This window comes from Trichechus manatus, unplaced genomic scaffold, assembly GCF_000243295.1.
Source record: "Trichechus manatus latirostris isolate Lorelei unplaced genomic scaffold, TriManLat1.0 scaffold00013, whole genome shotgun sequence".
In the NCBI taxonomy this organism is placed as follows: Eukaryota; Metazoa; Chordata; class Mammalia; order Sirenia; family Trichechidae; genus Trichechus; species Trichechus manatus.
In genome coordinates, this window is record NW_004443949.1 from 24,698,002 (window position 1) to 24,723,570 (window position 25,569).

Below are 25,569 nucleotides of genomic sequence, written 5' to 3' on the forward strand. Positions count from 1 at the left end.
CAAATTTATCATCAGCATAATGATGTTCACAGTAGTCCATTAATTATATTATTAATATAATAACATCTGTACTTATGTTTCTCTTTTCATTATTTTTCTTTTCTCCCTCTCTTTTTATTTCCTTTAATAAGTCTTGCCAGGGATCAATTATATTAGTCTTTTCAAAGAGCTCATTTTTACTTTTTTTGTTCTTTATTTTGTTATTTTTTGTCATTGTTAAATTTTCTTACAGTTTCTTTGGGTTTATTCTCATAGTCTTTGTTTTTAATTTTAAACTTAAATGCTGAGTAAGTTAATATTTAAATGCTAAATTCAAATGCTGAGCTAATTAGTATTTAGCTTTTCTTTTTTATACTCTAAGAGTTAAATACTTAATTTCTCTTTAAACACAGTATTAACTGTAACATACAAGTTTTGATATGAAGTATTTTCTGTATCATTCAGTCCTATTTGTTTCCTATATCCATTATAATTTCTTTTAGGAGTTCTGAATTATTCAGAAGTTTTAATATCCAAGTGTATTTTTAGCTATGTTTTTTATTCTTAAATTCTAACTTAATTGTATTATATTCTGACTCTGAGTTCTGCTTAATACAAATTCTTTATGACTTTGCTATATGGACTAGTTCAAAGGTAATCTTTACAAATGCTGTTTATGTGTTTGAAAAGAATGTGTGTTCTCTTATTTTTGTGTACATACCTTCTATATTTGTCCAGTAGGTCAGTGTTTTTAATTGTCAGTTAAAACCTCTGTAATTATACTGATTTTTCTCAGCTGATTTATCCATGATTGAGACAGTTGGTTGAAATCTGCCATTCTGATCATAATTCCGTCAGTTTCTCCTTGTATTTCTGTAAATTTTGGTTTATTTTATTTTAAACTATGCAAGTAGATGCATACTCATTAAAGATGTTTAAATACTCCTAGAAGATTGAGCCTGTGTCTCATTACATAGTAATCTTTCTTGTTTTTCTTATTTTGTGCATATGCCTCTTTTGTCTGAGTTTAATACACACACTCTAGCCACTTAGCTACTTTTTTTCAACCCTGTAAGAATATTATTCCATTTCACTTAAAATGCAAATCAGAATCCTTGAAAGATTTTAAGCAGGAAGGTCACATGGGCTTGTGTATGGAAAATGGATTGGAAGGTGGCAGAAAGCTGTAGTCAGGGATGGAATTGTAGTGCAGCGTGAGGTGGTGGTGGCTTTGCTTGGAGTGGTAGCCAGTGCCTGAGGAAGAGATAAAGAGAAATTTTGTTATGTTTCAGAGGGAGAATTGACAAATATTGGTGACTAGATGTCGATGGTGATATAATGGGTTTGTGTGAATGATAAAGCATCAGATTCTATCTTGAGCAACTGGTTTCTTGAAATTATTATTTAGCAAGTTTAAAGTGCTAGAGGGGCAATTACCTAAGTTCATTTTTGTACGTTACGTTTATTTTTTTATCAAGAATTTATTGAGAGTCTCCAAAGAAGAGCTTTCATATTTGTTGCTTTAGAGAGTGTTGTGGATTAAATTGTGTCCCTCCAAATATGGGTTGAAATCCTAACCCTTGTACCTGTAAATAAGACCCCCTTCGGAAGTAGGGGGTTTCTTTTGTTATGTTAATGAGATCATACCTGTGTAGGGTAGATCCTAAACCTAATCACTTCTCACTTATAAAAAGACCAGAATAGACACAGAGACACACACACGGGTAAGAGAGATGCCCAGAAACCCAGGGGGCTACTAACAAGGAAGGACCTCTCCCTAGAGTCACTCCTTGAATTTGAATTTCTAGCCTCCTGGACGGTGAGAAAATAAATGCCTCTTCTTTAAAGCTAACCACTTATGGTATTTATGTTATGGCAGTATTAGGTAACTAAGACAGAGAGGATAAAATAAGCCTAATAATGTATGGACCTCCTGTTTTCTGTCCTGACCCATTCATTGAGTCCTTAACTGTTGTTGGTTTTTTTTTTTTGTTTTTTTGATCACTCAATACGTACCAGCCATAGTGTCAGTTTCTTGGCTTCCAACAGTGAATATGATGAATATAGTCTGAGCCCACGTTTAGTTTAGTAGGGAATACAGACCAGTAAAACAACATTTATCAATACAGTGTAGGAAAAGCTTTGGTAAGAGGAGTATATGATTTCTGTGGCAGCACATAGCCCCTGTTACGTGCCCAACTTAGATTTTGCAGGTGTAAGTGCTGTGATGATTTTCCAACAAAAATGAAGTCTAAGCTAAAAGGATCCTAAGGATGAGTAGGGGTTAACCAGAGGAGTGTTTGGGAGCTGTGTAGAGAGAACATAGGCAAGAGAGAGGCCATGGTGCAGTTGAGGAACTGAGAAAAGAGCAGTAGGATTTGAGAGTAGAGTGCTAAAGAGAAATGTGACTGTTGAGGAAAGGAGAATCCAAATTATAAAGAACCTTATAACTTATCTTAAGAAGTTTGGTATTTATTGTGAAAACAGTGGGGAATTTTTAAAGTGCTTTGGGAAAAAATTGATAGGATCAGATTTGTATTTTAAAGAACTGATGAGTGTATAGAAAAAGGACTGGGATGAGAAATAAGGAGAGGTAACCAAGTAAAGGAGGCTGATGATGATGGTGTCTTGAACTGGGTCTTGGCTTGGCTATTGGGATAAAGAAAAATGGATTGGTTTGAAGGGTATCTAGGAGCTCAAATAATGAGCATTTAGTTAATGGATATACGATTAAAGAAAAGAGAGAAATCAGAAATGATACCCAAGGTATGACTTGGGCTGCAGAGTGGATGATGTTACCATTAACCTGAGATAGGAAATGTGGGGGAGAGGATCAGGTTTGTAAAAGATGAGGTCTTTTAAACCTTTAGGATTTGGATTCACTGTGAGATATCCGAAGGAGTTGTCTAGGAGGGATATGGGATATATGGGTGTCTTGCTCAGGAGAGAGTTACAGGCTAGAGACTTGAGAAAACCGGTTCCCCTTGAGTCTGTTCTGATTCATAGTGACACTGTGTGTGTCAGAGTGAAACTGTGCTCCATGAGGTTTTCAGTGGCTGATATTTTTGCAAGTAGATTACCAAGACTTTCTTCAGAGATGCCTCTGGGCAGACTTGTACCTCCATCCTTTCAGTTAGCAGCTCAGCACCGTTAACCATTTGCACGTCTCAGGGACTCCAAGAGACTTAGGAGTCAGTAATATATTGATGACACTTCAAGCTGTGTGGGAGTAAATGAGATCACCCAAGTAATGTTTTGGAATGCAAAAACAAAAGTGTCTGGGAGGGTCAAACATGAAGGGAGAGCAATTAAGTACACAATGCTTATAATGCAAGGAATTTGACAGTATCTAATAAGGATATAAATTGTACTATGGGATTTTAAAGAAGGTCAAGTGAGGTGATCATTGAAGAATGATGGTCAATATTTTGACAGATTGTTAAAGAAGATGATTGAAGCAGAAGGAACAATACAAGCCAATCACATGGAGGGAATGGGGAATGGAGTATCTTTAGAGGTCAATGAGTAATTGAGTTTGAATAGAAAAGTCCGTTGGGGCCATTTTACAAAAATACCTAATGCATTATTAGGGTACAGTTCAAAGTATTTAATTCGTTAGCATACCTAACAGTTAATAGTTCATAGGTGTTTTTTACTCTGTGTGTGTTTCCCCTTGATGTCCTTAATTGAATAATCTTTTGAGATGTTTTTGAAAATGTGTTTCTTTTTCAAAAGAAATACTCAGATTGTTCTACAAAATTCATTTATACACTGAATTCATTCATCTGATTTTACTCATATGTTAAAGTAAGTAAGCATGTGTTAATTATTAAATTCTTATTAGCGTTTAGAGGAAAAAATATGATTGAAATGATGAAAAGGTAATTTTGGGGGTGTTTACATTTGCTAGGTCTTAAATAGAGGAACTCTGGTGGCACAGTGGTTAAAGCACTTGGCTGCTAACCGAAGGTGGGTGATTCAAACCTACTAGCCACTTCACAGGCAAAAGATGTGGCAGCAGACTTACATAAAGATTTACAGCCTTGGAAACCCTATGGGACAGTTCCCCTCTGTCCTGTAGGGTTGCTATGGGTCTGAATCGACTCAATGGCAGTGGGTTTGTTTGTTTGTTTTTTTTAAGGTCTTAAATATTTTTAAAAAGTGGGGAAGGGAATCATTGGAATAAAATTTTGTCTTTCCAAACTTTCTATGTACTTTTCTATTAGGATAAAGAAATTTCTAGAGTTATAAGGTTGCTGGACTATATGAAGAACAATGTGGTATCAGGATTGAAGGAAGACTCATTAACAACTTGCAATATGCAGATGATAAAACCTTGCTTGCTGAAAGCCAAGAGTACTAGTACTTGAAGCACTTACTGATGAAGATCAAAGACTACAGCCTAGGGTGGATTATACCTCAACATAAAAACAAAAATCCTCACAACTGGACTAATTAGCAACATCATGATAAACAGAGAAAAGATTGAAGTTGTCAAGGGTTTCATTTTACTTGAATCCGCAACCAACGCCCATGGAAGCAGCAATCAAGAAATCAAACGATATTATTGCGTTGGGCAAATCTGCTGCAAAAGACCTCTTTAAAGTGTTGAAAAGCAAAGATGTCACCTTGAGGACTAATTTGTGCCTGACCGAAGCCATGATATTTTCAGTTGCCTCCTATGCATGTAAAAGCTGGACAATGAATAAGGAAGATCAAAGAAGAATTGATTCATTTCAGTTATGATGTTGGGGAAGAATATTGAATATACCATGGAATGCCAGAAGAATGAACAAGACTGTCTTGGAGTAAGTGCAGCCAGAATGCTTCTTGGAAGTGAGGATGGTGAGACTTAGTCTCACTTTGGGCATGTTAGCAGGAGGGGCCAGTCCCTGGAGAAGGACATCATACTTGGTAAGGTAGAGTGTCAGCAAAAAGAGTAAGACCCTCTTTAAGATGGATTGACACAGTGGCTGCAACAGTGGGCCCAAGCATAACAAGTATTTTGAGGTTGGTGCAGGAATGGGCAGTGTTTCTTTCCGTTGTACATGGGGTCGCTATGAGTCGGAACTGACTTGATGGCACCTAACAAAACAAGGTTGCTTTTGAATTACTTGCTAGGTAGGTGGTTGGTTGTAATTTTGGATTTGGATGAAAATACATATGCCATTCGTGCAAGAATTAAGTTTTTTTTTTTTTTTTAAGGAAACATGATGTTGCCACAATGAAAAAAAGTTCACTTTTTAAATATCAGTAGTTCCTTTTACTAATTTATTGAGAAGTTAATAGATTTATTGGCTAACTGCTGGTATAGAACTCTGTACCTAGTGGTGAAAAGTAAGAAACGTACACAGTAGTCTTAATGAGTTTATCAATTTGAAGAGCAGAATAAGATATTTTTATACTTGAATCAGTTTGATATTCATCCCTGGTTCTCTTCTATGGCCTTTTTATTCTTGAGTTACTCCTTTTAATTTATCTCTTGGTCAACTGTGTTTCATTTTCAAATAATTTTAAGAAAGTATCATAAGTCCTGCATTTCCTGAGATATTTTGTTTGAAAACATTAGTCTGCTACTTTTATACTCTAAGGTTAAATTGATTTAATAAAATAAATGGGCTTAATAAAGTAATTGGATCATTTTTTTCCTCAGAACCTTGTAGAAATTTAGTGCCAAACTAGTCCTTTTGCACTAGCTTCTACCTTAATCACTTGTTTGACTGGATTTTATTATTGAATGATTTATTTTATGAAGAGCTCATGAATACTGCATTCCCTGACTTCTTGCATGTTTAATTATGTTTCTTTTATATTCAAAGGATAGTTTGCCTTGTAAAATTCTTGGGCCACACTTAGAAATCTGTAGACATTTCTGCTTTGTCTTCTGATATTGAATGTTCTTAAATAGTAGGGTGAGGCCAGTATGACTTTTCTCCTTCATGTAAGTCAATTGCTGTTTTCTACCTGAAAGAATTTTTTTTTTAAATCTTGAAAACCAAAACCAAACCAAACTCATTGCTGTTGAGTTGATTCCGACTCATAACGACACTGTAGGACAGAGTAGAACTGCCTCATTGAGTTTCCAAGGAGCAGCTAGTGGATTCGAACTGCCAGCCTTTTGGGCAGCTGAGTTCTTAACCACTATGCCACCAGGGCTCCGTTATCTGTAAGTGAAGTGATTTAAAGATATAACTTCTTTTTAATCATTCTGTATCAGTTTATCCTGGAACTCTGTTATTTCAATCTGTTCTTCCTTCAGGTTAGGGAAAGTTCATGCTATTATGACTTGAAATATGTTTTTAATCCAGCTTTTGGGTTCTTTTCTTCAGGATCAGCAATTTTCAGGCTGTCTTTGTTCTTTAGACTTCCTACTTTTCTCCATTAAAAAACATATATTTGTCATTTTTGTCTGTATTCACTGGAAGTACACCTTTCCTCTAGATCAGAAATTCAATATTTAGCCATGTCTCTTTATTTTAAGTCTTGTCTCATTTCATAGCTGTTTTTATTTACTAGTACTGAATCGACAAAGTTTGGTCTTCAGTATGTTTTGATAGTTCTGCAGCATCTTGTAAATTTCTATTGTTTTTATCATTTCATCTTCAAGCCCCTGTTCACTGACTATCATTTTGTTAAGTCCCCGTTTAATGTGAAGTCTTGCAGTCCTTAGGCCTTAGATTGTGTTTTCTTTAGGAATGAGTGTTGTGTTTTGTTCTCTCCTTTGCATCCTTGCTCCTTTCCCATCTCTCTTTTATTCATTCCTTCTTTCCTTCCTTTTTATCTAGGGGTCTATTTACATATTTGCCATATTATTTCTCTTCGTCTTGTCATGTTTAATGTGGGCAGATACTCCATGTGCTGTGATACATACAGTTTTGGTTAATTTTTCTTCCTTTTCCTCATATTGTCGTTGAGACCTGTCAGTGTTCCCCTGAAACTATAATTTGAGAGTTAGTTACTGTCTGTACAGCTTTTCTGCGACTTGGGTAAGGAGTGAGAGGGGTCTTCGTCTGGGGAAGTGAGAGAGGAAGACTGGGCCGGATTATGTGCAAGCTGTGTCGAAATGTCCTGTACTCCCTCTTGCCATTTTGGCCGTGCACGCACAATGATGCTGTTCCATGGCAGCACTCAGGTGTAAAACTTACTTATAATGACATGCAAACTACTTCTGCACCTCTTCAGCTAAGTGACAGGAAGCCACTCCTTAGGGAGTGTTGTGCTGTTAAACGTTCCATTCCTTGGCTTCCCTCTTGACAGATACGAAGCCCTGTGGCATATATCTTTGTTCATTAAAGAACTGAAATTTACTCTACAGAGTAATTATTTTAAATACTTAAGATTACTTTGGAGTCAGTAGGAGCATCTTTAGTGTTAGAATAGCAAGGTCATCTTGCATATATCCCAGAGTAAAACATAAATTCAGAAATTCTAAATGGGTTTTGCATTTATCCTGTTTGTATATTGCTCTTCCACCATTTTTGTTTTACAAGAATATTGTTGTTAGCTACCATCTCGTCAGCTCCTACTCCTGGCATTCTCATGTACAACAGAACAAAATGCCACCCAGTCCCGCATCCTACTCATAATTGCTGGCGTGTTCTAGTCGGTTGTTGCAGCTACTGTGCCAAACCATCTCACTGAGGGTCTCCCTCACCCTTGCTGGTCTTTTACTTTACCAGACATGATGTCCTCCTCCAGTGATTCATGTCTCCTGATGACATGTCCAAAGCAAGTAAATTGGACAGTGTTCTGTTGTGACCTATAAGGTTTTTATTGGCTGATTTTTGGAAGTAGATTGCCAAGCCTTTCTTCCTAGTTTTTCTTAGTCTGGAAGCTCTGTTGAAACCTATACACTATGAGTGACCTGTGTGGTATCTGAAATACCGGTGGTGTAGTTTCCAGTATCACAGCAATAAAAAGGTGACTACGGTGGGAAAAACTGACAGACGGGTGGTGGTTTACAAAAATAGAAATAACTTATTATAAGGTGCATGTGGTTTTAAAATATTCTCTCATTTGACTTCCTGATTTTCTGTCATTCTTTGTGTTTCAATTTAAAAATGATTTTGTATTTATAAAATAAGTACATAAGCTGCATGGAATCATAATGTCTAGCACTCTGTAAAAACATATCCTTTACTTGATTTTATTTGTCTTATGGAGGGGGGAGGGTGGTGAGTCTTTTTCAGTACAGAAATAAATCCAGTTCTTACATGGGCAAAGCATGCACAATCTTCAGTGTGCTTCTGGTGATTCATTAAGTCTTTAGAGTGCAGAAGGGCAGTGGTGGGCCACACCAGGGCAAGATTTCAGTCAGGAGCCTGTCACCTTGTATCGATCTACCAGTTATTTATTTCATTTATGTTTGAAGTTGTTCCACTGGAGCTGTGATTACTGTGAATTCCATCTCAGACTTGCTAGATGATCAAAACAAACTGAAATTGATGAAGTTTACACCGAAACCCGAAATCAACTTTCACATTCTGTTCATTATGTTTATGTTTAAATGCAACTGGTGTCAAACTCAACTACTATCGAGGTGACTTCTAAGGAAAATATTCATAATATGCATTATCCGCTTGACCATCTATGACTAAGGAACCACCATGCTATTCTAAATGATTCTTATTACTCAGTTGTATTGATAATCTTATCAGTGGCATTAATTGTAGGTTGTCAGTCTTTGAAGACCGTATTACAGATCTCACATGATTCTTTGATAGACATTCACAATGAAAATATATCAGGATAATGAGGGGAGTTTCATTTATCGTTAATGTTTCTTTACCCTTATTAATCCAAACTCATGTTAAAACAGTCTTAAAATTCTCACACGATAATCACATTATTTTTAACAGGTTGCTGTGGTTTTATGTACTCATGAATATTGTTTGTTTCTTTTTTTTCTTAAAGTAAACATTCCAGATTTTTAAGGATTTCTTTGGCATCGTAACTTGGCATTTCTTTTCCTGAGAGTCAATTTGTTCCATTCAAACTGCTTGCGTAACACCAAAAATTTGGTTGATTTGGTCAGTGAAGTTGCATAGCCAGTCCATTTTTAAGTGGAAAACAAACAAACCTTTAAAAACAAAACAAAATGTTATTTTTTCTTTTAAATCATCTGGTCAATTCAGTTTAAAAAATCAGTTACCTATATTAATTTATATTCATGTTACCACCATGAATACAGTATTCTTATTATCATAAGTTGTCGTACACAATCTATTGGAAATTTAGTGGTGATGAAACATATCTGGCCACTGTTAATTAAGAAGGAATTTCCTTGCTCTGAGCTTCAGGAGAAATATTCACCATGCATTGCTTCATCAGGGACCTCAAATCAGCTATATAGTTTGCATTTTAATAACTTTACCTTTCTTGGATGATATTGTCAGGGATTGCTGCACTAAACTGGAAAAAGGTGATGTAGCCCAGAATTATATATGAATTACATTGTTGCCTAAGAACAGGAGTCAATAGTTCTCCTGTCTCTTAAAGATATGCTGCATTAGAGGCTGGCAGCATATCAGAGCTCTGTTATTTTGTTAGTGGAGTTCATGTATTTGGATTGTATTATGTCTCTTCTCCAAATTTTTAACCACAGTATTGTTGTTGGTAGTTGCCATTGAGTCTCTTCTGACTCATGGTGACCCCATGTGTGTACAGTAGAGCTGCTCCATAGGGTTTTCAAGGCTGTGCGACCTTTCGAGAGCAGATTGCCATGCTCGTGTTTTGAGGCGCCTCTGGATGGGTTCAAACAGCCAGGCTTTCGGCTAGTAGTCGAGTGTTTAGTCGTTTGCACCACCTGACTCCAACCTCAGTGTAAAAACCCTTAAATGTGTTTGTGATTGGTTGCCTGTTAAAAGTCTCTGGCAAGTGAAAGGTTTAATTATAACCCTTAACAACTTCTTTTTTTTTTCCTTTGGAGATAATCTGCTTTATTATTCTTGTATTCTCTTTTATATTTTCCATATTTGGATACTAACATTTGTTAGTGATTAATTTTAGTGTTATCTGGATAAATTTAATGCTTATACATTTTTATTTCCTTAGTCATATGCTATAAAGTATATTCACATTAACTGACAGAAAATTAACGCACACTGCCATATGGTAACTGTGATGTGTTTTATATAAGTATCCTTGGGCATTACTAAAAATATATATATTTTTTAATTTAGAAGGCAAAAGACATAAAGTGTAGGCCAAAAAACAAAACAAAACATACACACACACCAAAAAATATTTGCAGAGGCTAATATAACAATACTAAAGAAGTTAATGAATTCAGTAAAGGAATACAAAGGTGGGAGCGTGACTTTTCTGTTCCACCTCACATTAGACACAAGGGATTGATAAATACAATTGTTTTTCATCTTGTTTTTATAGTTTGCCCTCTTTTGCTATAATCCAGTGTTTTTATTGCATATAACTCTAGGACCTAATCTTTTTTTTTTTTAATTGTACTTTAGATGAAGGTTTACAGAACAAATAGTTTCTCATTAAACAGTTAGTACACATATTGTTTTATGACAATGGTTAACAACCCCACGACATGTCAACATTGTCCCTTCTCAATCTTGAGTTCCCTATTACCAGCTTTCCTTTCCCCTCCTGCCTTCTAGTCCTTGTCCCTGGTCTGTTGTGCCCCATTAGTCTGGTTTTCTTTTATGGGGCTGTCTAATCTTTGGCTGAAGGGTGAACCTCGGGAATGGGTTAATTACTGAGCTAAAAGGGTGTCTGGGGGCCATACTTTCGAGGTTTCTCCAGTCTGTCAGGCCACTAAGTCTGGTCTTTTTTTGTGAGTTAGAATTTTGTTCTACATTTTTCTCCAGCTCTGTCTGGGACCCTCTGTTATGGTCCTGGTCAGAGCAGTCAGTGGTAGTAGTCGGCCACCATCTAGTTGTACTGGACTCAGTCTGGTGGAAGCCTTGGTAGTTGTGGTTTAGGACCTAATCTTGAATTTGAAATTCATCAAATGAGAATTTTGAAATCTAGAAATTTAATCTAGAGCATCTTGACTCCCTGCTTGATTTTATCTGCTTTTTTATTTTTATTTTGGCATATGATTTTATTGCTATACAGGCAGTCCCTGAGTTACGAATGTCCAACTTACATACAACCCAGAGTTATGAAACAACCCCCATAAAGCCTGTTATATTAAAAATTCGAGATACATACAATGGTTAGTAATAACAAACGGGTGCTACTTTGTGACATGCTTCAAAATATTATTATTGCTGTATTATTATGTTAAAGATGTTTTAGTGTATCTGGAAGTGTTTCTTTAATTTTTTTTATGCATAAAGTGGTACACTATATACTATATATTAAGACAGACATTTGACTAAATGATGTTAGATACAAAGCATACCTAACCGTTCCGACTTCACATACGAATTCGACTTAAAGACAGACTTAGGGACAGAACTTGTTCATAATCTGGGGACTGCCTGTATTACATATTTTTAAAAATAGCCCAGCTTCTTATCCCTTGCCAAGTTCTCTGATAACTTTCTCATCTTATGGTTTTTATGTATATAATTCTTTTAACATTTACAATTGGTAAAAAAAATAAATAACTTTGAAAACCACTAACAACCTAAACTACTCTTCTATTTTTGTTCAGTGATGCTCTCAGCAAGTTGCTGTTAACATATTTTTTGCAGGTTGTGCAATTTTGTTTAAAAAACATTCCATGCCCTTCTGCTGCTTCCAGCCCTTGATTTAACCCACTAAAAATGGGTGCTTTTGACAGCATCTGCACTGGGAAATGCGTTCCAGAGAAAACATTTGTTAGAACACACAACTGATTTATTTGGGTATTTTGGAGAGCCTAAACATTTGCTTCATCTGCCAGTATGCACTCTGCTGGCTAATGTTTCTACAGTGTTTCCACATTTTCATAGGCTAGCAGCCAAGTTGTCCCAACAGTCTGGTACCTCTTGGAGGTGGAAGTGGGCATGCATGTGGGGAGGGGGTAGCGTTAGAATGCTCCTGTGTATAGCTAGTTGGCATACGTTGGAATTGGCAAAAGTTATTAGTCCCATCAACCTGGAAGCAAGTATATATACTAAAGAGCTCCCCCAGCTGAAGCAGGTTGAAGAAGTCCACTCAGATTCCCTGTGACATTAATCCAGGGAAACCAGAGTTCTTAGGGCAACTTATTCAATCATATGTTGGTTCTAAGGTAATTAAGACATTTAGTACAACTCAACTCTAATACGTCATTATTGGACAAACATATGGTAAAAAAATAAACAACACTTGCATAATGCTGTATAGTTTATAAAATGCCTTGCCACATCCCGTTGATCAGTCATAATTAAAAAATACTGTGAGGTAGATCGTATTATTTCCACTTTACGCATGAGAAACCAGTTACAGAGTTTGGAAGTGTTGGTGCTGTGGTTTAAATCCTCATCATCTGATTCTATCTTTGTGTTCTCTCACTGTGCTACACAGAAAATAAGGCATGGCCTATGGAAGACAGACTGTTATGGATTGAATTGTTTCCCCCCAAAATGTGTATCAGTTTGGCTAGGCCATGATTCCCAGTATTGTATGATTGTCCACATTTTGCCATCTAATGCGATTTTCCTATATGTTAAAAGTCCTACCTCTATGATGTTAATGAGGGAGGATTAGAGGCAGTTATGTTAATGAGGCAGGACTCAATCTACAAGATTGGATTGTTTTAAGCCAATTTCTTTTGAGATATAAAGAGAGAAGTAAGCAGAGACACATGGGGATCTCAAGCAGAGTGCATCCTTTGGACCCAGGGTCTCTGCACCTGAGAAGCTCCTAGACCAGGGGAAGATTGATGACAAGGACCTTCCGCCAAAGCAGACACAGAAAGAAAGCCTTCCCCTGGAGCCGGCGCCCTGAATTGGACTTCTAACCTTCTAGACTGAGAATAAATTTCTCTTTGTTAAAACCATCTACTTGTGGTATTTCTGTTACAGCAGCTCTAGGTAACTAAGACACAGACTGACCTAGTGTAATACAAAACTGCATTAAATATAGATCAAATTAAGGACCAAAGAACTCTGATTGTACCAACCAGTGTCAATCATTAACAAGAATTTGTTGACCCTAAATAAGCACTATGAGATTTGTAAAGTTTTGATTAAATCAGGTCCGTAAGTATAAGTCAGTATATAATAACAACAAAAGATGGATAAGTACAGATGTAAGTTTATATATATCTAACAGATTGACAATAATAACATATCTGTGCTGATGTCAGTAATGTTATCTCTTTGTGTGTATACTGCATTAAAAGGAGGAATTGGTGATAGCCCTGTGAGGAGGATTTTGAGAAAGTCATGTTGTTAGTTGACTGAGATCAGTGGAAGGCCTTCTCTTCCACATGATTCACTGAGCGTGTTCCATAGATATGCTTGATGCCTAGCAATAGGCTGACGACTGGGGGTACCGAGGCAATACACAGTACTCAGCCTTTGAGGAGTTTAAATCTAGGGAGAAGCTGAATGTAGTGGAGGAAGCGAGTTCTTCTTGGTATAGGTAGAGAAATCTTCTCAGACCTGTATTTGAACTAGGGCTTGAAGAATGAGTAGGAGCTCAGTCACCAAATAAGGAAGAAAAATATTCTTCCTAGGATCAGTGAAGTATGAGCACGCTCTGAAGAGTAGAAGGGAATGTGTAACGTTCTGGTGGTTGTAAATTGTTGAGGGAGTGTGGCAGTTCTAGGGACTGTTTGTCCGCTTTCCTTTCCTTAGAAACATGTAGGGTAAATCGAAGAGAACTGCATATAATACCCAGTGAAAGCTTACTTTGGACATCATCAGGAAAGACCAATCTCTAGAAAGAACATCATGTTTGGTAAATTAGAGGGTCAGCAAAAATGAAGGAAACCCTTAGTGAGATGAATTGACACAGCAGCCACAGGAACGGACTTAAACATACCAAGGATCATGTTGTGTAGGATTTTATCTTAGAAAATTAATAGATAAATTCAGGTTTGTTGTACATAAACTTGTTTAGTTTATTGCAAGGTATTCATGACAAGGCACACAAGTAAGACTTCACAACATTCATTTAGAACCAGAGACTTGGAATTGATAATTACAAGCACAATGTTAGTTCAGTGGTTAGAATCCAAATCTATAGATTTCAGGTTTTTACCTTTAGCAGGAGGTCTCAGGAGGAAGGCTTAACCATGACTCGAACTTGGCGAAGGTCCCTTGTAGCTAGAGTCCAAGGTCCGTGACAGTGGATAGAAACTCAGTTCTATCTCTGCCTTCTCTCAGTGAGTGAGCAGAAATTTAGGGTTTATATGTGAATTTTTCACCTTGGCTCCACACGTCAAGGGCCAGTGTGACGTTAGAGACTAGTATGTTATTTCTTTTCTCCAGGGTTAAAGAGTAGCCAAATGATGCATCTTCTCTTCAAGGTTAGAGACTAGGGAGGTTGTTTAGATTTATGTTCTGTTTTCTTGTGTCACAGCATGCCGCGTCAAAGTGAACTTAAAGGTTGTTTACGTTCTTTGAATACTTTACATGCTTCTATGGTTCTATGTCTAAGTTCACAAATTTTCTAAGTAACTTTCTTATGACTTAGTTAATGTTAGAGAGCCTCACAAAAGTATACATATTTCTAAGTTCATATTATGAGTGCTGGTTAAGAGCTCAGGCTGTTAACCAAAAGTTTGGCAGTTTGAATCCACCAGCCGCTCCTTGGAAACCCCATGGGGCAGTTCTCCTCTGTCCTGTAGGGTCGCTATGAGTCCGGATCGATTCAACAGCAACAACTTATGCATAAATATTTTGAAAGCATAATAATGTCCTATACCGGATGGGATTTGAGATTGTCATAGAAACATACAGAACAGATCATGAAGATGTCCTGTTATACATAAGGTCGGAGCCAACTGGAGGGCAGCTAACAACGACAACAAGGGGTTTTTAACTCTTTTTTTTACTTCTCTATCTTCGTATAGTCAAGTCACTCTGCCAGTGTAAATGTTCTTTATTTATACTGGCTAAAGTTACAGTTGTCTAGAATGTGCTTCAGAATTGTTATGAAGGTAGCTTTTTACTTTGTATTTTGACCACTTCCTGTCATCAGTTCTGATCCGTTTTCCCTGGCCACCACTGCCTCCCCTCCTTCCCCCTGTACACATTGGAGTCCTAACTCTGCAGCAGTCCTCGAGTTAGTACCTTCCAGCTTCTGTCTAGCATAAAAACTTGAGAACCATTGCCATAAATGACAGGAAGACTTTTTTCTTAAATATTATCAGGGAAGAACATGAACCTATACGTTTTATAGAAATATATCTCATTGCTCATGATCAGAAAAGACTGGAATGGAAATTGTTGGCAGCTGGGAAGCGAGTCAGGGGATGTTTAATATTCCAGCTAAGAGAGGATGATCTGTATGAAGGCTGCAGCAGTTGAGATGGTGAGCATGGGCTGGAGTGTAGAGATGTTAATGAGGTGGTATTAATAAGACCTGATAATTCATTATAAAGTGAGAAAAATCAAAGGAGACTCTTAGATTTCTCATGGGGTGATTGGGTAGATACTGATATCATTAACATGTGTAGAGAATAGTAGAGAAAAAAAGGAACTGGATTTTTTTAAAAGTGTGGGTGGGAAGAAAAACAGGAAGATGAGGAGTGTACATAAACTTTTTTGGACACTTTTTAGTTTACAGGAAATCCAAGTAGAGAATAGGAGAGGGTCTAGGGATCTAGAGCTCAGGAGAGAGGTGGGAACTGGAGATGGGTTATCTGCATGGAGATGGAACTAAAGTGTTGAGTGTGAATCTGAGAAGAGATCCAGACTGAGGTATGGGTTTTCAGGTTCCTTCCCATGATATCAGATGCCTAACAGAAGGAAGTCATGTGCTGCTGCTGCTGTTGTTGTGTGCCGTTGAGTTGACCTCAGCTCATAGAGACCCAATAGGACAGAGTAGACCTGCCCCATAGGGTTTCCTAGGCTATAAATCTTTATGGGAGCAGATCTCCAGGTCTTTTCTCCTGTGGAGCTGCTGGTGGGTCAGAACCGACGACCTTTTGGTTAGCAGCCAAGTGCTTAACCATTGCACTACCTGAGCTCCTTAGTCATGTGCTAGGGACTGCAAAAAAAAAAGATGACTAAATTCCCTTTCTTTAAGGAGTTTGAGAAGTATTCTCTACGTTTGCACTGTTTTATGTTTTATTACCATGACCGATCTGTCAATCTGTTGTACAGTGGTGGCTTGCATGTTGTTGTGATGCTGGAAGCTATGCCACCTATATTTCAAATACCAGCAGGGTCACCCATGGTGGACAAGTTTCAGTAAAGCTTCCAGACTAAGACAGACTAGGAAGAAAGGCCTGGTAATCTACTTCAGAAAATCAGCCAGTCAACACCTAAAGGATCTTAAAAGAACATTGTCCGACTTGCTTACTTTGAATTCATCATCAGGAGGGATCAATTGCTAGAGGACAACATCATGTTTGGTGAAGTAGAGGGCCAGCAATAGCAAGGGAGACACTCAGAGAGATGGACTGGTACGATAGTCACAATGATAGACTAAAACATGCTGGCAGTTGTGAGGATGGCACAGGACTGAGCAACATTTCCGTTGCACGTAGGAACACCATGAGCCAGCATCTACTTGATGGCAGCTAACAACAACAAATGTTTTATTAAATGTTTTCACATATACTGTCTTTTAGAAAACTTCCTCATTAAATTCTGTCATTTAAACAGACATTTTGTAACGCAAGGAACGTCCCCAAATTAAGAGTCAACCACTTTACTGACAGACATAGATATGGCAGACATGATGAGATATACAGATTATGCTTCTAGATGGCCTGAAACGGTGTTGTTGTCGTTAGGTGCCATCGAGTCAGTTCTGACTTGTAGTGACCCTATGTACAACAGAACAAAACACTGCCTGGTCCTGTGCCATCCTCACAATCGTTGTCATGCTTAAGCCCATCGTTGCAGCCACTGCGTCAGTCCATCGTGTTGAGGGTCTTCTACTTTTTTGCTGACCACCTATTTTACCAGGCGTGATGTCCTTCTCCAGGGACGGATCCCTCCTGATAACACGTCCAAATAGAAGAATATAAAAAAATCAATTATTTTACATTTAGAATATTGGGTAACGTGGAGGCAGACAGACGTATAGTGACATTTAAGTAATAGGACCTTAGTTAACCAGCAACCTTAACTATTTGTGACCCCTCCAATGACTGGGAGTTATATACACAAGGACTCTCAGAAGCCAACTAGATGTCACATGGTACACCCACTTCACTTACAAGAGAGAATATTTCATCCTTCGGATGTATTTTATATTTCTTTCCATGCAAATTTAGCTAGCTTATTTTTCTGGTTTCAAACAAAATATACAACGGATGAGAAACAGCAAATTTGAGTTGACCATCTTAGCAAATAAGAGGACCTTAAGAATTAATTAGTTAAATTTCCTCATCTTACTTAAAACCAAAGAGGTTAAGTGATTTATCCAAGGTCACTTGCCTAGAAATAGTAACCCAAATCCACTTGACTCTTAATCCAGTATTCTTTTTATTCCACCACAGGGCAGAAGGAGGCTCTATAAAAAGCATCACAATATTGAGAAGTAACAGCGTAACAGGCTATAGAATGCAGATACAAGAACTCAAGAAGCACCACGGTTTCAGGTCATTTGGGGTAGACACACTTCAGTGGGCTCTGAAGTTATCTCTTTGTGCAGCGTTGCACAGTCATTGGTGTTGATAATTATTAGTCTGAGTCATCAAGAAAAAGTTAACTTATACCCCTTACTGTGTATTTTAAATATATTAGGAATGTTTCCATCCCAAGTGGTTCATATTTTTTTTTCTTTTAAGTTTGCTGTTAAAAGAGATTAACCCATTTAGAAAACAATACTCTTCAGAACATAATATTCTCAAGAATTCTGTATAACTGAAGCTTATTGGTGGAAGGTACAGACTTCTCTTTTGATCTGCTTACTATCTCATTAAAAAAGACAAGACTCAGACATTTGGTGCAGAGAATAATATACAAAACCAGAACGAAACCTGTTGCCATTGAGTTGATTCCTACTTTTGGTGACTCCAGATATTATAATAGAACTGCTCCATAGGGTTTTCTTGGCTGTAGTCTTTGCGGAAGTCAGTCTCCAGACCTTTCTTCTGTGGTGCCACTGGGTGAGTTTGAACCTCCAAGCTTTAGGATAGTAATCAAATGCAAACTATTTGCTCCATCTTAGAGAATAATATAACCTACCTTGTTGTGTTCTATCTAGTTGATTCCAACTAATTGCAACCCTATCGGACAGAGAAGAACTGCCCCATAGGATTTCCTAGTCTGAAATCTTTAGGGGAGCAGATAGCCAGGTCTTTTGTCCTGTGGAGCTGCTGGTGGGTTGAAACTGCAGACGTTTTGGTTAGCAGCCAAGCACTTAACCATTGTGCCATCAGACTTAAAAACCAGTTTCTGTCCAGTCAATTCCGACTTATAGCAACCCCATGGAACAGAGTAGAACTGCCTCATAGGGTTTCCAAGGCTGTAATCTTTACGGAAGCAGACTGCCACAGCTTTCCTCCTTTAGAGTTACTGATGAGTTCTAACTGCCTACCTTTCGGTTAGCAGCCAAGTACTTAACCACTGTGCCACCAGATCTCCTATTCTTTATAACCTCCCTTAAAGGTTGCATAATCTTATTTAGAACAGAAAACCCGCTGTAGTTGAGTCAAATGTTTATAGGAGGGAGTGATCTATGCCAGATACCTTGCTTACAAAGCCGATGGCTTAAAGCTTATCCTTGGAGGAAAGCAACAGAGACTCAGCAGGTTTTTTGTTTTTTTTTAAAAAATGTTTTATTGTTTTTTCTGTGTTGTATTTTTTTTTTTTTTTAACTTTGATTTAGAATGGGGTTACACGTTGCTCACTTTTATCTTTTGGCTTTGAACACCACTATGTTTGATATCTGTTATGTGACCGTATATTCCAATCTTGGCTGATTCCTTCATATTTGGCATTTTCGTGGCTCTCAGCCTGCACTTATTCAAACTCATTTTCTCAGTTTTGGTGGCTGGCACAGCCACATCTTAAATGGTCATTGGTCATTCTTGGTTTAACCCCTCTAGCTGTCAGCCTCTACCTTCCAACTCTTTCTTCTAAGCCAGAAAAGCTGATTACCAAATAAAAATGTATTTAATTACAGGCTTGTTAAATTTGCATTCATAGGAAGCACTAGAAAGCAAATTTTGTGACCTTTTTAAAGGAAAGGAACTTGTCAGAATTGAGCATTTGATTTATCTTTAACCATATTCTGGTATTTATTTTGGTCACCATTTTTTAACATTTTTAGCTATAAAATTCATACGTAAACTTGCATAAGATTTTAAAAAGGGACTAACATTTTCTTTCTTTCTTTCTGCAGTTTGGAATATTTAGGCGGCCTAGAATTACTTACAAGTTACAAGTTACTGTAACATGGAAAAGTCAGTTTGATTGAAGTCAATTGTGCATTGCAGAATATTAACTCACATTCAACTCTATTTCCTGAGTAAAATACTGGCAAATTGCTAGGCATATAAATTCAAGGTCATTGCGTCTTAATGCTGGTGTAAGACATTAGGGTTACTTTCTCTTGAATAGGTTAAAGGACTGTAGGAAGATCGAGAGCAGATTATGGAATGGACGACTTCGTGACAGTGAGTGAAATTTGTATTTTAGTCCAGTCTTTTTGCACAGGAAACTGGAAGAGGCCATGGAGGTCAGGACTGCATTCAAACTTTCCTCAAATGAGAGTTGTGGCTATCCTCTTCTTACAAATTCCCCCAAAAAAAGAGATTCCATGACCTCTGTTGACCACACATTTCAGAGTCACACAATTGGACTTGTAAGGAATTCCTTCTAAAGCCCATTCCTAATCCTTTTTCTTTCAGTTAGTTTCTTCTCTCTGACAACCTTTTTTTTTTTTTAAACTTTTATTGTTGTTTGCCCCCACACCCTTATTTTCTCTTGTAAGGAGCCCTGGTGGCACAGTGGTTAAGTACTCGGCTGCTAACCAAAAGGTCGGAGGTTCAAACCCAACAGTAACTCCACAGGAGAAAAGCTGTGGCAGTTTGCTTCTGTAAACACTACAGCCTTGGAAACCCTGTGGGGCAGTTCTGCTTTGTCCTACAGAGTCACTATGAATTGAAATTGACTCAATGGCAACAGGTTTTGGTGTATTTTCTCTTTATCAAAACAATATATACTCATACTAATTAGAGAAACATCAGAACACTTAAAAGGAAATAAGAGACTAGAAATGTAGAGCTACCATAATTTGTTATCCATAATTTGTTAGGATCCACATAGTTGAATGCCTTTTCTGTGTTTTATTGACTATGCAACGGCATTTGACTGTGTGAATCCTAAAAAATTATGGATAACATTGAGAATAATGGGAATTCCGAACAGTTAATTGTGCTCATGACGAACCTGTACACAGACCAAGTAGCAGTCGTTCAAACAGAACAAGAGGATACTGAAGTTGTTTAAAATCAGGGAAGGTATGCATCAGGGTTGTATCCTTTCACCGTATTCAATCTGCATGCTTAGCAAATAATCTGAGAAGCTGGACTGTAGGAAGAATGCAGCATCAGAATTGGAGGAAGGCTCATTAACAACCTGTAATACGCAGATAACACAACCTTGCTTGCTGAAAGCCAAGAAGAGTTGAAGCACTTACTGATGAAGATCAAAGATGACAACCTTCAGTATGGATTACTCCTCGACCTAAAGAAAAAATCTTCACAACTGGACCAATAAGCAACATCATGATAAACGGAGAAAATATTGAAGTTGTCAAGGATTTCATTTTACTTGGATCCACAATCAGTACTCACGGAAGCAGCAGTCAAGAAATCAAAAGACCCGTTGCATTGGACAAATCTGCTGCAGAAGACCTCTTTAAAGTATTAAAAAGCAAAGATGTCACCTTGAGGACTGAGGTGCACCTTACCCAACCATGGTCTTTCCAGTCACCTCATATGCATGCTAAAGCTCGACAGTAAATAAGGAAGATTGAAGAAGAGTTGATGCCTTTGAATTATGGTGTTGGTGAAGAATATACAGTGGACTGCCAGAAGAATGAATACATCTGTCCTGGAAGAAGTACAGCAAGAATGCTCCTTAGAAGGGAGGATGACAAGACTTCATCTCACTTATATTGGACATGTTATATCAGGAGGGACCAATCCCTGGAAAATGACATCATGCTTGGTAAAGGGTCAGCGAAAAAAAGAAAACCCTCAATGAGATGGATTGACACAGCGGCTGCAACAGTGGGCACAAATGTAGCAACAATTGTGAAGGTAGCACAGGACTGGACAGTGTTCTGTTGTACATTGGGTCACTATGAATTGGAACTGTCACCTAACAACAACAATAACCATAATTTGAATATAAGATCACTTCAGATATGCTATTTGTATTTTTATTTTTCTACTTAAGAATGCATAGTGAAAGTTTGTGCATGCCAGTGGACACATTTCTACATCTTTTGAAGTAATCCCATGTTGTATTTATATTATGGTCTATGAAAATTTATTTAACCACTATTTTAATTTTGGACATTTAGGTTGCTTCCAAGATTTAGTGATTATAAACAGCAGAGAAATAAATATTCGTTTGCACATCCTCATTTATTACCTTAGGATAAATTCCAAGAGTTAGAATTGCTAGACTAAAGCCATGTGTATTTTTATGGTTTTTGGTATTTTCTGCCAAATTGCCCTACCGTTTACAGCCCTACCCACTAGAGAATGAGCGTGGCCTGCTCTTAATTAATGTATATTGCAGCCACAGCACTAGAACTTGGAAAAGATAGCCCACTGGCATGAGATGGTCATTTCCTAGCTTGAAGAGCATGTTTTAAAAGGTGCTTAATAACTATGACTCTTCCCCTTCCCAAATTCCAGTTACTTCATGTCTTTTAGTGACAGTGGGAAATTTTAATAATTTTGTTCTCGTTTGAAAATGCAAAGAGGAATAGTGAGAAAGCGAACAGGAGTTTGGAGCATTGTGGAATTGTGTGCACGAGTATTCTCTGTGTCTGCTTCCCTAAGGATGTTTAATCAGCCTCCACAGCATTCCTATGTGCATGGGGTGCTGTGAGTATCATCAGTCACCATGTTGATATAAGTGCAAGGTCTTTGAATGGGTGACAATCAAGGTCCCCATCCATCGCCTCTGCCTGATCTGCAAACCCCATCAATCTGTCTTTGTATAGGACTGTTCAGAGGTATGTAGAGGCTGCACTCCCTGTGTGTGTTAGTTGGAAAAATCAGGTTGATACAATTTCTAACTTTTCAGAAAGAATGAAGAAATAGACCATCAAAAAATAAATTGTGCTTTTAAAAGAAAATACTTCTTATGGGGACTTAATTGAAATGTTTTCCACTGTAGAGTCTTTCATCTAAAATGAAAATAAGTATGTGAGAAACTTACTGTCTTGGGAAAATGTACTTTTTTTCTTCCCTTACAAATGCCTTTATTAATATTAAGTCACTTCGAAAGCTCAGGTGACATAACAACATGCCTTTAAGATAATAACTGTTTTTTCTTAGAACTTTCAAGTTTAGACTGCTAAGAATGCTGAGAATAGTAGCTAAAATGCCAATTTTCATATTCAAATATCATCTTCCAAAATATTTGCCTAATAAGACTGATTTTCAGTTAGAACAATCTCAAGCTCATACGTCAGTCTATACATGTAGCTTAGTATCAGAACAACCCTTTTTTAAAAAATTGTTTTATTTTTGTTGTTGTTGAGAATATACATAGCAGAACATACAGCAATTCAACAGTTTCTGCTTGTACAATTCAATGACATTGATTTCATACTTTTAATGATAGTAGCTTTTATGTATTAAAGTATAAAGATTATGATGGTGCTTGGAGTCACAGCCCTGCAGTTATCTATTGTGATGGTTAAGATGGTGTGTCAACTTGGCTGGGCCGTGATTCTCCGTGTTTTAATGTAATCACTCCCATGATTGAATATACTGTGAGTAGCCAGTCAGATGAAAGGGAGTCTCCTTGCGGGTGTGGCCCGAATCTGTATATAAGCAGATGTTCTGGCTTTTTGCTCTCTCTGGATCCTGTGGCTGCTTCCTGTCATCTCATCTCCCGTTCTTGGGACTTGAGCTGTCAGCTTATCTGCCGAACCTGGGATTCGTCAATCTGCACAGCCTGTGAGTGGGAGCCCTGCTCTCCAACCTTCTGATCTTGGGCTTGCCGGCTTCTGCAGCTGTGTGACGTGGGAGAGGCCTCTACCCTGATCTACGGACTTGGGACGTTCTAGCCTCTGCAATCGCGTGAGCTGTTTCCTTGATATAATCTCTGTCTATATATATTTATACACTTTACTGGTTTTGCTTCTCTAGAGAACCCAGCCTAAGACATTTATACATATTTTTAACCTGAACCATGTTGAGAGCATTCAATCCTAAGGCAAAGGCTTTCATCTGGTATGGTAGACCAGTCACACTGGCTCATCACAGATGGGTCACAGACATGCCTCAGATATCCATCCTTTCAGCCTGGAGGACTGTAATGAAAATTTAATTATACACTAAAACTAGGGTTAACTAAGATTCTTATAGAGTGGTTCTGAAATTCAAGGGTCGTTTCACTATTTCCAATGCCCTTTTTCCTGGAAAACAGAACAAATCTAGCCAGTCTTGGTTTGGAGCTAGCTGCTGTGTTCTCTGACCTGTGCAGTATACAATGGAAGACACCATATTACATTACTTGTTGGTAACAGCTAGTAAGAAAACAAGAAGCTCATTGTTGTATGGATCTGCTCAGTTAATACTTGTGTTTTCCTGCAGACTTCTTGTATGTCTGCCACCTAGTCTACAATTGAGGTAGGTGTGGGTACCTTGATTTCCTCGTAGAGAGTTATACCATAGCACAGATCACTTTCTCCTTGTCTCCTATTTGGATTAAAGATTTAAGTTGCATAAAAGTAGACATTGGATATTTGTAACAATACTTTAGGAAGGGTCTGTCAGCTATTTTAAGTTAGTCCCTCTTTGTTGGCTTCACTGATAATAAATGGTGAAAATAAGTTCAAAAATGAATACTGCTTAATAGATTCCTGCTCATAATCACAGAGTTCTGTGTTTTCTTCCTGTCTGTCATTGAGGGGTGGCATCATTTTCCAATTCTTGGTATTTGAGATGATCAACCAGAGAACCAGATTTTACAACCCAAGTAGTATATGGATTCTTATATATGAATCTGTTAGTATTATTAACATTATATTGTTGTTGTGTGCTGTCAAGTTAGTTGAGACTCGTAGTGAACCTGTGGGTTTTCCTAGGCTGAAATCTGTAAGGGGGTAGATTGCCAGGTCTTTTCTCCCATGGAGCTGCTGGTGGGTTCAAACTGCCGACCTTTCAGTTAGCAGTTGAATGGTCAACCATTTGTACTGCCAGGGTTCCTGATTAGCATCGTAACAAGTAATAATTTATCAAAAGACTTTTCCATATATAGAAATGGAATTATGTTGATGAACACATTTTTAGCTTGAAAGATGATTGATAACAATAAACCCTCCCAATACATTATTGAATGATCTACGCTGTTAGGAGAAGTAAGTAGTAAAGTTTATTACTTAAAACTATTTTTAATGTTTATATAATACATTCTAAAATTGGAAACCGAAAAGTTAAGGTCAGTCAAGGCAGAGTCCACAGTGACTCAAAACTTGCAATTCTGTTTTTACCGTTAGACATTTTCCATGGACATGTGATTCAAAATACATGCACACACATCTCCTTCTGATAACTTCTCTTTTGCCATAACAGTGACTGTTCCACTGTTTATTTAATTGTATGTAGTCAAATACATAACAAATACACTGGGTGACAATTTTCTTTTTATTGTTGTAGTTAAAGTGAAAGTTTACGATTCGAGTTAGTCTCTCATACAAAAATTTACACACACATTGTTATCTGAACCTAATTGCTCTCCCTGTACTGTGACAGTACACTCCTTTACACCCCTGATTTCCCGTGTCCATTCAGCCAGCTCCTAACCCTCTCTGCCTTCTCGTTCACTTCCAGACAGATGCTGCCCATTTAGTCTCACATATCTAGTTAAGCTAAGAAGCACACTCTTCACGAATATCATTTTATGTCCCACAGTCCAGTCCAATCTTTGTCTGAAGAGTTGGCCTTGGGAATTGTTTTAGTTCTGGGCTGACAGAGAGTCCAGGGACCATGGTTCCCGAGGTTCCTCCAGTCTCAATCAAACCATTAAGTCTGGTCTTTTTACTATAGTTTGAATTCTGCTCCCCACCTTCCCCTGCTCCATCAGCGGCTCTCTGTTGTGTTCCTTGTCAGGGCGATCATTGGTGGTAGCCAGGAACCATCCAGTTCTTCTGGTCTCAGGCTGATGAGGTCTCTGGTCTATGTGGCCCTTTCTGTCTCCTGGGCTAATGCTTTCCTTGTGTCTTTGGTGTTCTTCATTCTCCTTTATTCCAGGTGGTTGGGACCAATTGATGCATCTTAGAGGGCCACTTGCAAGCTTTTAAGACCCCAGATGCCACTCACCAAAG

At 37.8% G+C, this 25,569-nt stretch overlaps 1 protein-coding gene across 7 annotated transcripts in view; it reads left to right on the forward strand.

Moving 5' to 3' along the window:
- Positions 1-25,569, forward strand: part of KLF12 (KLF transcription factor 12) — a 527,148-nt gene that overhangs the window by 193,807 nt on the left and 307,772 nt on the right. For 2 of the 7 annotated variants that reach the window (XM_023726731.1, XM_023726732.1), the window contains exon 3: positions 17,543-17,644. The exons of 4 other annotated variants lie outside the window; for them this stretch is intronic. The gene's annotated coding sequence lies outside the window, so the exon portion shown is untranslated. Of the gene's footprint in view, positions 1-16,972; positions 17,645-25,569 lie in introns of those variants that run through there. One more of the 7 variants, XM_023726730.1, reaches the window with a different exon arrangement.